The sequence below is a fragment of the Carcharhinus amblyrhynchos genome, chromosome 7, assembly GCF_965287045.1.
Source record: "Carcharhinus amblyrhynchos chromosome 7, sCarAmb.v2.hapA, whole genome shotgun sequence".
NCBI lineage: Eukaryota > Metazoa > Chordata > Chondrichthyes > Carcharhiniformes > Carcharhinidae > Carcharhinus > Carcharhinus amblyrhynchos.
In genome coordinates, this window is record NC_137330.1 from 34156985 (window position 1) to 34170011 (window position 13027).

The 13027-nt window shown below is 40.5% G+C and overlaps 1 non-coding gene across 1 annotated transcript; it reads right to left on the minus strand.

The window, feature by feature from the left end:
- Positions 1-12420: 12420 nt before the first annotated feature.
- LOC145345771 (U2 spliceosomal RNA) lies at positions 12421-12619 on the minus strand. The gene has a single exon (XR_013887158.1). It is a non-coding gene; the product is annotated as a U2 spliceosomal RNA (small nuclear RNA).
- Between the last annotated feature and the right edge of the window lie 408 nt (positions 12620-13027).

A 13027-nucleotide genomic window follows, 5' to 3' on the forward strand; every position in this document is an offset into this window, starting at 1 on the left:
ACTGTCCGGTGTGAAGTAAGTATCCAAGGATGTTAGGTGAGTTAGCACAGAGGGAGTAAGGGTGGAGGGTAGAGGATTGTGCATTGGCATGGACGTGTGAGGAGCCATGACAGGTTGGGTTTAGAGAATGTTGGCAAAGCCAGTATGGAGGTCTTGGGGTGGATTGGAGTATGGGTTGGCAAAAGAGACTGAGGGGTCATGGGGTGAATGGAATATGGATTGGTATGGATAGGGGATAGGGAGGGTGTGCAGACTGGAGAGTTGCTTTTTGTTTTGTTTCCTTCATTTTAAATACCAGTGCTAGTGTGCAGAAGCAGACCTACCACCCAGCTCACCTCCACATCTAGCAGCTCAGCATTTGTTCTGGGCTTACCTGCCCCAACTCCTATTTAAGCCAACAACAACCCTCTCCCCGGCTGGCCCAGCCAAAAATCCAACCTGCGCGTGAAGATTTTTAAAGTAAAAGCAAAATACTGCATTTGCTGGAAATCTGAACTGAAAACAGAAAATATTGCAAAATCTCAGCAGGGTTTTTAAAGGTCGGTTTTGCAAAGCTGGGAAAACATGACCTAAGGCTGAACATCTGAGCTGAAGGAGCTGCTGACTTTCATGTTTGTTAAGATTATCAAATTATGAGTGATATAAAATATTGACAGTGAAAGACTAGATGGTCCAATAAACCTGCCTGCTGTATATGATGGCTGGAGCATTCTGACTAGAATCTTCCTAATGTCCCTTTCCCACCCACCCCAATCCCATGTAATCCCCTAGGCTAGGGACATATATCAGCACCAATAGGGAAAATTCCTCTCTGACCTCCTAAGGGATTGAAACCAGTCTAGGTGACTACAGGGCGTTTTATCTGTACAACTACTTATCTTCTTTATGATGTGATCGCTGCCTCAATCAAGAACCAGTCCAACTACCTCTAAAAAGGCAAGGATTGTGTTACCAGGAATAGGATTTTAATTCAAAATCACGACATCATGGAGCACGAGTTAATTTTAACATTAAAGTTGCTATTTTGGTGTTCTCTCTGCAAGGTCTTCTTTGAAGAAGTTATCAAGTAGAACCTATTATTCAGCTACTAATTTAAACTTTTTCCGAGCATTCCAATTTAATATGACAAACCAAAGACAGAAGTCAACTCAAATTCTCTGAAAAATCTTCCTTTTATTTAACACTTTGGGTACCAAATTCAAACTTGTACTAGTTGCAACACAAAAAACAGATACACTCATTCTTTAGCTGAAAACAAATATTCTAAATCTTTAACTGAATATCTGGTTTAGAGCAATATGGCCAGATCCATTCCTATGTAGAATCTGTCCTCGTGCTCTTTCTGTGAAGATATCCCTCAAGGCACTCTGAATTATCGCTGGTGACAAAGGAACATGTGCCTTTATCCCAAACTGTCCTAACCCAGCCAAAGTGTAACCAGAAACTGATTACATTGCTTAACCAGGCCAATGGAATTACTTGTAAATGACTCCATTACACTCATCCAAGACTGCATGTAGGACACATAGCTTTATTCCCTATCAGTGCCACTAGGCCTAAATCAAAGTAAACAACTTCCCATATTTGGTCAACATAGGCAGTGTAAAGTCGCAGCCCACAGAACTGACGGCAGCAACTTTACAACCTGCGTTTGCTTTTAATTAGAAGTTGACCAACAATCCCAGCATGCTTGAATCTCAGTTACAATTGCTCGTTAAATCTAAAATGGACATTGTTGTTTTTAAAATCATTGTTGTAGTCATTCCTTCTCAACCCACAAACCTAATAGTGTATTTAAGAGTGTCGAGGGTAGTACCATACACAGAGCATGTTTGTTCTCCCGAACTCTGAATTACAAAAGCAGCTCTGTACTGCACTGGTTGTGTTCTGTAGTTGGTAAGACTACCTAACCCGTGGCATAGAAAAGGGAATGTCTGCTGGCATCAATGTGATGCTCGTTATGAGAGAGTTTATTCTCACCACCAGGACGTGGAGGACAATGTGCACCCAACACTTTACAAAGAAAGTGTAATTTGATGCCGATGGTTGATGCTGATGGAAGTTGCAAATAACTTCCTGCTCTTCTCCTCACTCCTCTTTCACCTTTACTGTCTCCTCTCTCTGATCACAAATTTAGCCACGGCCATGAGCTTCAACAACCACCATGAGATTTTGTCCACCCCATCAATGCAAGCCTGTGGCAGAATCACCATGTGTGTTCTTCATGGGGATTTTCTGATGGAGGTGCTGGTATATGTTGATCTGATGAAAGGTCATTGATCAGAAATGTTAAATTTATTTCTCCACAGATGCTGCCTGACTTGCTAAGTATTTCCAGCATTTTCTGTTTATTATTTATCCAAGGCTGTTCTCACTGACTCAACATGAAAGTAGCCAAAGCTCCTAATAAATTTCTCTTTTATGCCATTTCCTTTCATTGTTTCACCCTTGCTGGATTTAATTCTATTTGGGTGTTTTGGGACCCCAAGATAATTGAACAGATTGCCGGAAATGATGGTGGTGGAAGCCTTTATAACATGTTACGTTACACCATCGCTTCCTGTTTTTGCTCTTCCCAAACTATAGTCATTGTTATGAAAACTTTTGTGTCTGAGGAACATAAGAAATAGGAGCAGGAGTAGGCCATCTAGCCCTTCGAGCCTGCCCCACCATTCAATAAGATCATGGCTGATCTGAAGTGGATCAGTTCCACTTTTCCACTTTCCCACTTTCTCCCCATAACCTTTAATTCCCTTGTCTGTCAAAAACCTATCTACCCGTGACTTAAGTATATTTAGCGAGGTAGCCTCCACCACTTCAACGGCAGAGAATTCCAGAGATTCACCACCCTTTGAGTGAAGAAGTTCCTCCTCAACTCTGTTCTAAACTGCACCCCACCCTTACCTTGAGGCTGTGCCCTCTAGTCCTGCTGTCCTTTCTGAGCAGGAAGAATCTCTCTACCTCTACCCTATCCATCCCTTTCATTATCTCATACATCTCTATAAGTTCCCCCCTCATCCTTCTAAACTCCAATGAGTACAGACCCAGTCTATTTAGTCTCTCTTCATAGCCTAATCCCCTCATCTCCGGTATCAGCCTAGTGAACCTCCTCTGCGCTCCCTCCAAGGCCAAAATATCCTTGCGCAAGTGTGGCAACCAAAACTGCACACAGTACTCCAGCTGCGGCCTCACCAGTGCCCTGTACACTTGGAGCAAGACCTCCCTGCTTTTATATTCTATCCCCCTCGCTATAAAGGCCAGCATCCCATTCGCCTTCTTGATCACCTGCTGTACCTGCAGACTGGTTTTTCCGACTCATGCCTAGGACCCCCAGGTCCCTTTGCACTGTAGCATGCTGAGCTTTTTGCCCTTTAAATAGTAATCCCTCCTACTATTACTTCTGCCAAAGTGGATAACCTCACACTTGCTAACATTGTACTCCATAAACTCTTAACCCTTGCAAACTCTATAATGTATTGGTTTTCAAACTGGGGTCCACAGACCCTTGGGACCTACAAACTGCAAAGTAAGCACAGTCATTAAAATCATGATAGCGAACCTGCAGGTTAAATGGTCTTTGCAGTTACTGTCAATCGCTCCCATGAACACACTTCTAACAGGCATTATCACACTCCTGTTGAACTATTTGGATGAACTTGCAGCCAATGTCCAACATCATCCTCATCCAATTGCCACATGGTGTCTCATCAGTGGACCAACCTGAAAAGTACTTTGTGATGATATGGGACCAGTTTGAAAACTGGTTCATACCCTTTCCAGTTGACATGAGTGACAACGTAAGAAAATAAAGGAAAAGATATTTGCTGGAATTCTATCACCCTCCCCACCTCGGGAATCGGAGCGAGCGAGGACCTGACAATGGAAGTGTCTGTTGAGCTCATTTCCAGGTCTTGGGTCAAGCAAGAAAATAGTTGATTCGTTATGAAGCAACAAAATATTAGCCAGCCAGAGACTTTGAACTAGACTGGAGTTATACTGTATGCCGTGGATATAAATTAATGTCATGCATCAAGAGACTTTACTATGAAATAAACTCTGCCGCCACTGGTCATTATTAAAGGGAGGAGTGTTTAGCTTTCCATTGGAGGCTCTTGGCGAGAGCTTTTCAATACCCTGTAGCTTTGCAAGTTTTGAATCTATGACAGTAAACTTTAAGATAGGAAGATAATTGAAATGACCTCAAACTGCCATTGTTTAGCATCTCAGCTGAAGCCAGTAACAAGGAATTTAGTCCAGTAACAAGGAATAAATGAGAAAGGAAATATGAAGAGTTTTATATAGAATTTGTGGTTATGGATCTCAGTGATAGACAACTGTAATTTGATGTGTGGTTACAAATTTTATCCAAGAAAACAATGACACCTAAAAGATTTATTGTTTATTTATTATTCGTGTCACAAGTAGGCTTACATGAACACTGCAATGGAGTTACTGTGAAAATCCCCAGTCGCCACCCTCCGGCACTTGTTCGGGTATACCGAGGGAGAACTTAGCACGGCCAATGCACCTAACTAGCATGTTTTTCAGACTCTGGGAAGAAACCAGAGCACCCAGGGGAAACCCAAGCAGGCAGAGAGTACAGATAGTGCCCCAAGCCAGGACTCAAACTTGGCGCTGTGAGCCAGGTGGCTCTGTGCCACCGTGGCAACACCAGGCTTTAAATCCAAAGACTTTATTTGAGCGAGAGAAAGAATAGTCATGTGAAAACAATGAATAGTGAAGTGAAAGTATAAACATGTCATTACAAGTGATATGAAATGCCAATTAACAGAAAAACTTTACGAATGTGAACAGTTCACAGTTCAGACTGATGAGACAACATAATTGTGCTATACTACCAACACTAGTTTACATTTACTATGTTAGCCAATTAGAGTGGTGTAGTTGCAAAAGAAAAAGATGTAAATCCACAGTCAATGGTGACATTCTATATTGTATCAAGTTATTGCTTCAAAAGGAATGTGATCTGAACTACATGCTGCATTAAATGTAACTGTGGCAATTGTGAATTTTGTTAACTGTAGGGCATGAAACAATCAGAAATAGGAACTGGAGTAGGCCATTCAGCCCTTTGAACCTGCTCCATGATTTAATAAGGTCATGACTGATCTAATGCTCACTAAATCCACTTTCCTGTCTTATCACCGTAACCTTTAATTTCCCCACTCATTAAAAACCCACTGATCTCAGCCTTGAAAATGTTCACAGACTCAGCCTCCACAGTTTCATGGGGCAAAGAACTCCAAAGATTCAACAGTCTATGAAAGAGGAGCTCTTCCTCAAATCCGTCTTAAATAAGCATCCCTTTATTCTGTTACTATGCCATCTGGTTCTACACTCTCCCATGAGTGGAAACATCCTTCCAACATTTACCCTGTTTAAGCTCTTTAGAATCTTATGTGTTTCGATCATATTACCTGTCAACTTCTTCTCAATTCCAAGAAGTACAGACCAGCCTGTTTAATCTTTCCTCATGTGGCAGTTACTCCATATCTGGGATCATCCTAGTAAACCTTCTCTGTACTGCTTCCAATGATAATATATCTTTCCTTAAATAAGGGGACCAAAACTGCACACAGCATTCTAAATGTGACCTCATGAGTACCTTGCCCAGTTGCACCAATATCTCTTTACTTTTATACTCCAGATCTCTTAATCAAACCCAGCGTTCAATTTGCCTTTCCTACTATTAGTCTCTCTCCATTTAAATAATAATCCACTTCTCATTTTTTCTTCTAAAATGAACAATGTCACATTTTCCCATATTGAATTCCATTTGTCAATTTTCTGCCCACTCACTTAACCTGTCAACATATCTCTGGAAACTATTTATATCCTCCTTACATCCTGCCTTCCCTCCCACCTATGTATCATTCGCAGATTTGGCCATCGTATACTCTATTCTTTTTTCCAAAACATTAATATATATTGAGAAGATAGGACTGATCCCTGTGGCACTTCAGTGGTTACTGCGCGTCAACCTGAAAAAGATTCCTGCTCCTCTCATGCAGCGAATTCCATTCTCCTAAATAACACACTCCAATGCAACGAATCCCATTCCTCCAGAATAGCATAGTCCAATACAATTAATCCCGTTCCTCCAGAGTTACACACTCCAGTGCAATGAATCCCATTCTTCTTGAATAACACAGTCCAATAAAGTGAATCCCACTTTTCTTGAATAACACACTCGTGCAGTGAATTCCACTCCTCCAGAATAACACACTCCAGTGCAGGGAATCCCACCCCTCCAAAATAATACACTAGTGTAGTGAATCCCATTCCTTCTGAATAACACATTCCAGTGCAGTGAATCCCAACCCTAAATAACACACTAGCGCAATGAATTCCACTCCTCCAGAGTAACACACTCCAATACAGTGAATCCCATTCCTCTTGAATGACACACTAGTGCAGTGAATCCCAATCCTGAGTAACACACTCCAGTGCAGTGAATTCCGCTCCTCCTGAATAACACAGGCATGCAGTAAATCACACTTTTTCTGATCTTTCCCACCTTTGAATTCATTTGTGAAGCTGTGTTCAAAATTCAGTGCAGGACATGAAAACATTTTGTTTCACACTGAAATTTGTTTGTTATCTGATGGGCAAATCTGAGAAAAAATATTTTCGGCTTTGTAAAGAGTTGCTGACTCTTTTCAGTGTACAATCCTACATTTTCACTGCACTGAAAAGTTAAAATAAAACGTGCCCATTTTAATCTGTTAAATGTGCTGCATCTATCAATAAAATGAGACAATACCATTATTGCGCTTGAAGTAATTGACAAAATTGCAACATTTTGGAAGAATGCTGAAATTTGGAAATCTAGGCTGAATAATAGTTTCAGATATGCTTCTGTGACTGACTTGAGTTCCTGGATATTGAAAGAAAGAATCATTGTTCATCTTGCAACATTGGCAGAGTTCTTTGGTGTTTATTTCAAAAGTGTAGCCATCTAATAAGTGGGATTGAGTACAGAATCCACTGCCTTGTGGAAAAAACAACAGAGGAACTGTTGGAGCAGCTCTGAGTGATCGATGAGAATTCAGTTTCAGTAACACTTGCCCAGTTTGCTACCTTTAGGAATTTGTGAATAGGTCATTTACCCCGAGGCTTGTCATATCATTCCTTTTCCAGCAACGGACATTTGTGCAATTTCACTTTCTGCTTATGACAGTGATGGAAATAAAGTAAGGGTCTTGTTGAAAATGCAGAATGATTGCAAGTGCCATTATCAAACATCACAACAAGGAAAGACAAACGCCGCAGTGAGAAGTAGGCACATCCATCTCCCTGATAACTACATAAATACCTACTTACTTAAAAGCATTATTAAAGCACTTTTTTCCACTCCACATTGTATTATACAGAATTGTAATTTAGATGAGGGACTGTAATTATTAATCCATTTCAAGAACGGTCCTACAATGGAAAGGAAATAGAAAAATGCTGCTTTGTGAAAGGAATCTATTGTTATTTATACTGCAATCATTTCCTCCTTTTATACTTCAGATGATCGAAAGCCTGTTTTTAAGCTAATAACACTTCTAACTCGATATTATACAATTAATGCCAACGCACTGATTTTGTATAGTTGCCACTCCTACCCCCCTCCCCTCCCCTCCCCACCCTTCAGCTTCCCAAATTCTTAAGACAACGAAGAATCTTTGTGGTGGCCATGAGGTTTAGCCTGTGATCGGTACAAATACCACCCTGGCAACAAAGTTGAAACCTTTGTCAGACTCACTAAGGGGCAGATTGACACAAAGATCCGCTAGCTCTCACTAAACAGGTTGCGCAGCATTTTAATGGTGAGCATTTCAACTTCTCAGTCACCACCAGCTAGCAAAATCAATATTAACACAGATTTAAAGCACTATTTAGAGATACTTACCACTTCATGACCACTTGATGCTGGAGGTGTGAAAAAGATTTCTGAAACACATTGAGGGACTTTCTGGGACACTTGTCGAGACCTTACCAACCCTTCCATCATTTAGCTTGGAAATTCTCTGAGAACCTCACCTAAAAATACTAAGTGCTGTGCTACTCTACCTTGCGGTACACCAGAAGAAAGGGAAATGCTTGGTCATCGGCAGTTTGATAGGGGTTCCACTTGGTGTGGATGAGGATTGGGCGGACAACATGAGGTCATAGGAACATAGAGGATGGGAGCAGAAGGAGGCCATTTGGCCCTTTGAGCCTGCGCCACTATTCATTACGATCGTGGCTAACCATCCAGCTCAATAGTCTCATCCTGCTTTTTCCCCATAACCTTTGATCCCATTTGCTATATCTAGCCACCTCCTGAATACATTCAATGTTTTAGCATCAACCACTTTCTGTGGTAATGAATTCCACAGGCTCACCACTCTTCGGCTGAAGAAATGTCTTCTCACCCCCTAAATCTCTCTGCTCCTCTACAGTTCCTAACATCTCACTATTCAGAAAATACTCTGGTCCCCAAATGCCCAAACCATCCCCTCTTCAAAGGAACTCCATTGTTCCATTACAATTGTGCCTGTCAATCTTCAATTCCAAGTTATCTGACCAGATCTGGATTCACCCCCCACCCCCATTGAAATTGGCCATTCCTAAATGGTCTACACTGAATCTTCAGACTGTGACTCCTGGTTCTGGACTCCCCCACCATCAGGAACATCCTCCCTGCAATTACTTGTCTAGTCCTGTTAGAATTTTATAAGTCTCTATGAGATTCCTGCCTTCATTCGTCTGAACTCCAGCGAAAACAATCCTAAGCAGGTCAATCTCTCCTCATATATCAGTCCCACCATCCCCAGAATCAGTGATAAAGCTTCGCTGCGCTCCCTGAGAGCAAGAACATCCTTCCTCACAAAAGGACGCCAAAACTGCATACAATACTGTAGGTATGGCCTCACCAACGCCATGTATAATTGCAACAATATATCCCCGCTCCTGTACTCAAAACCTCTTGCAATGAAGGTCAACGTACCATTTGCCTTCTGTACCACCTGCTGCACCTGCATGCTTACCTTTAGTCATGTGTAGCAACAGTTGCTGCAGGAGAGAAGGACAGAAGGGTCAGGTACAGTACATCCCTCCTCATCTCGATTTCCTGCACCAGGACCTCCAGTGCCACATCTGGGAGCTTGTGTTCCTTCTCCCTTGGTCTCTGAGTCCATTGCAAAATGGCACTGTATGCTAATCAGAGGACATCCAATGATGGAGGCCCTCTAATTCAGTGCCTCCATGGAGAGCAAAAGTAATGAATTGAAGAAGGGCCGATCAACAAGATGGACATGATATTAGCAGAAGAGATCAAAGGAGAGTCAAGATACTAAAAAGAGAAAGGATTAGCTAAGTGATAATGGTAGCCCTGAGATGGGTGGCACGATGGCACAGTGATTAACAACGCTACCTCACAGTGCTAGGGATTGGGGTTCGATTCCCAGCTTGGGCCACTGTCTGTGTGGCGTCTGCACATTCTTCCTATGTCTGCATGAGTTTCTGCTGAATAATCTGATTTCCTCCCACAGACTGAAAGACATGCTGGTTAGGTACATTGGCCATGATAGATTCTCCTTCAGTGTCCCTGAACAGGCACTGGAGTATGGTGACTAGGAAATTCGTTTAACAGTAACTTCATTGCAACGTTAACATAATCTATTTGCGACACTAATAAATAAGTAAACCTTGGGGACGTGGTAGGAATTTTAGAAAAATGCAGGAATTAGAACATGATGAAAACCAAACTCCAGCACTCCAGGTGTGAGGAGGATATTGTTGAATCAATGGCGATGAATAGGGATATGAATGAGGAGACTTCTGGTGGTCAGAACATGACACAAACAAAACCACTAATCCCTCATTGGATCACTTCAGTTAGTCAATTGCAACTGGATCAATTCAGAAAGCCAGTTGCAACCACGCAAAATGTAATAGTCACTACCTTTTTGATCGGGTTAACTATGAATTGAGAAAGCTATGAATAACATGAAGGACTGATCACTATCATTTTTAACAATAAAATCACATTCAATTCAATTTGTCCACTTTTTTGATGAATTGCCAATCCCTACTGCAGTGGACAGCCTGATCTCATGATCTTTTCTGTTCCAAGTGGTTAATATACTGGAGTTTGCCTGCATTCATTTGCTGAAAAAACAGAATTATGGGACATGAGTTTAATCACACAGTCATTCACCATTCAATACATAATTACCTGGAGGTAACAAATAACTTAGAAATTACATATCAGAAATTGTGGGGGCAGGGAGAGTGGATTTAAGATTGTCAAACTACAAAAGTTAAGCACTAGAGTTTTAAATGCAAAATATAGAAGCGAATATATGTGGGTCAGGTGTAATCACAGGCAAAATACTGTGTCCTATTCACGCTGATCTCAGAAAAGCACTTGCCACTGCATCAGTGTAAATCAATGGCCTTTAGGTGCCAATTAAACACCTGTTTGTACCATATTACAGATAGTCCATCAACAAATGTGTTTCAACTAAGTTAATTCTACAGTAAGCTAAGATGGAAGACTTAGACATAAAATATAAAATGTTCACTGTATTGATGCATTGAGTATCATATATGTCCTGCTCCTATCAGGGATTGTGCAGTAGCTGGTTAGCTCAGATGGTTTAAGTGTGGTTCTAATAACACCAAGGTTGTGGGTTTGATCCCTGTACTGACCAGTTAGGTTCTCTTGCATCCAACTGTTTAACTTTTGTGGGTGGCACTGAGGCTAGCACTGCTACCTCAGAGCACCAGGGACCTGGGTTCAATCCCGGCCTCAGGTCATTGTCTATGTGGAGTTTACACATTCTCCCCATGTCTGCGTGAGTTTCCTTCAGGTGCTCCGGTTTCCTCCCACAGTCCAAAGATGTGAGAGTTAGGTTGATTGGCCATGCTAAGTTAACCTTCATGCCAAGGGGATTAGCAGGGTAAATATAAGGGGTTATGGGAATAGGGCCTGGGTAGGGTTGTGATTGGTGCAGACTTGATGGGCCAAATGGCCTCCTTCTGCATTGTAGGGATTCTATGACTCTATTCTATGATCTATTTAATGAAATCAAAACTTGGTTTGATCAATTGTTTGAGTTCACTTTTAGGCTGTAATATAAAAATATTGTCATTCACATTTAACTGTACATGTAAACGATACAGTGTAAACAATAATGAAATAGGAACTGTTCATTGATGTATGATTGCATCCACATTGAATTAATTTTATTGTAATATATAATTCAACTGGTCAATAATCAGCAGTTGATTAATGGGAAATGGTATACTTGGTGTATAAAAACTACGTAGACAATATTGCAACATTCAGCCCAAAACTCTTGGCATATTAGTACCTGGTGGCTCTTTTACCTAAATACTTCGCTCTGTTAACCTCAATGCAAATCAACAATCAGTCTTAAACAGTAAAGCACTAAATTATGTTTCAGTGATATTGCAATTCATTTTTGTCCAGAAATGCCATGTATATCTATCTATCTTACCATTTGAGGAATGAGATGCACAGGAGATAGATATCCAATAATAGGAATTTTAGTAAATTTATCTGCACTGAATAGGGCAAAATAATAAACAATTTCAAAGTTACCAGGACATTTTCTTACATTGAGAGCTTGAACATAGCCACAAATGAATATTTAAAGTACTGGCTGGCTTAACTGTTTGAAGTTCTGCTCTAAAATAGATATAAAAAGCTGATGTGCCACTCTTTAAAGCTGCTATTAGTTGGTTCGTCTAGAGCATTTCTCAACATTCTTCTTCAATCCTATTTGATCTGAAATACATACTTGTGTATGTTGAAGAGCTGCTATGAGAATCTAGTCCTCAATTACTTTCTCTGCAAAGTAACTTAAAATGTAGAAAGCACTTCAATGTGGAAGTAAATCTGTTTCAATCAGGAAATTTAGAAATGCTGAAATTAATTGAAGTGAAGCAATACAAACATATGCATCTAACAACTTTGTGAAAATAAAGCAGCAATAAGTTGTTTAATGCTTATCGTGGTGATATAAGTTGCTTAATTGGTATAAGGATATATTTTCCAATCATAAATTTAGGCTGTAAATTGTAAATAACATTTCCTAAACCCAGGGTTGCTTGGAAATAATTTGCAGTGATAAAAATATTCATTTTTGCATTTATCTGTGTCTTAACTAGAACAATGTGCATAAATTTCAAATATTATAATAACATCTGGCTTTATGCAAAAATGAAATTGACTCATTTTCAGCCTTGCTCTTACCAAGTTCAGTTACCCAATCAGTTTCCGGTAATTTTTTTTTTGTTTTTATTCCAATTCAATCAAATCAAGTCCAATTCAGAGTCTCACAAATTGAGATGTTCCCGATCCAAGTTGACACGACAGGGCTCTCACCTCCTGTCTTGGGCTTGATCTACATGATCCAAGCTGATTGGAGTAGGCATAGCTCCTCCTCCAAGGCTTGATCTCATTTGCATCTTAACTAAAAAATCGAGATGCCACTTTTAAAAATTGCTTCAAATGAAGCTGAAATGTAACCTAATGACTTCAACCAAGCGCAGCATGTTGATACTACTCTTGATCTTAGCCAAAAGGCCAAGAAGCAATCTTCAACCACATGAAAAACATCTGAACACCAGGAAGAAGCATGTTAATAAAAGAGGGTGCCCTTGAGTTTTATATTGATGCAGCAATAAGCTAAACAAGAGGAAACAGTACAAGACAGTCTGTGTAATGCATACAATGATCCGAAGCTAGCTAGGCACGTTGCACTGGTAGTTTCACTTTCCTCTGTGCACGGCAGTTTTTATTTTTTGATGGGAGATGCTTTTGGATTGAACTGTGTTCAGTGGTCTTGGTGCCCTGTTACAAGAAGAAAAATAAAGAACATCTATTTCAGCAAACTGGTTCTCAATAATTCCCTTCAAGTTACACAGGGGAAGTTTAGTTGCCTGCCGACAGATTTTGTTTTATATAAAGGTGCTTAGGTGCTTAAAAGCATCATCAACTCCTGAA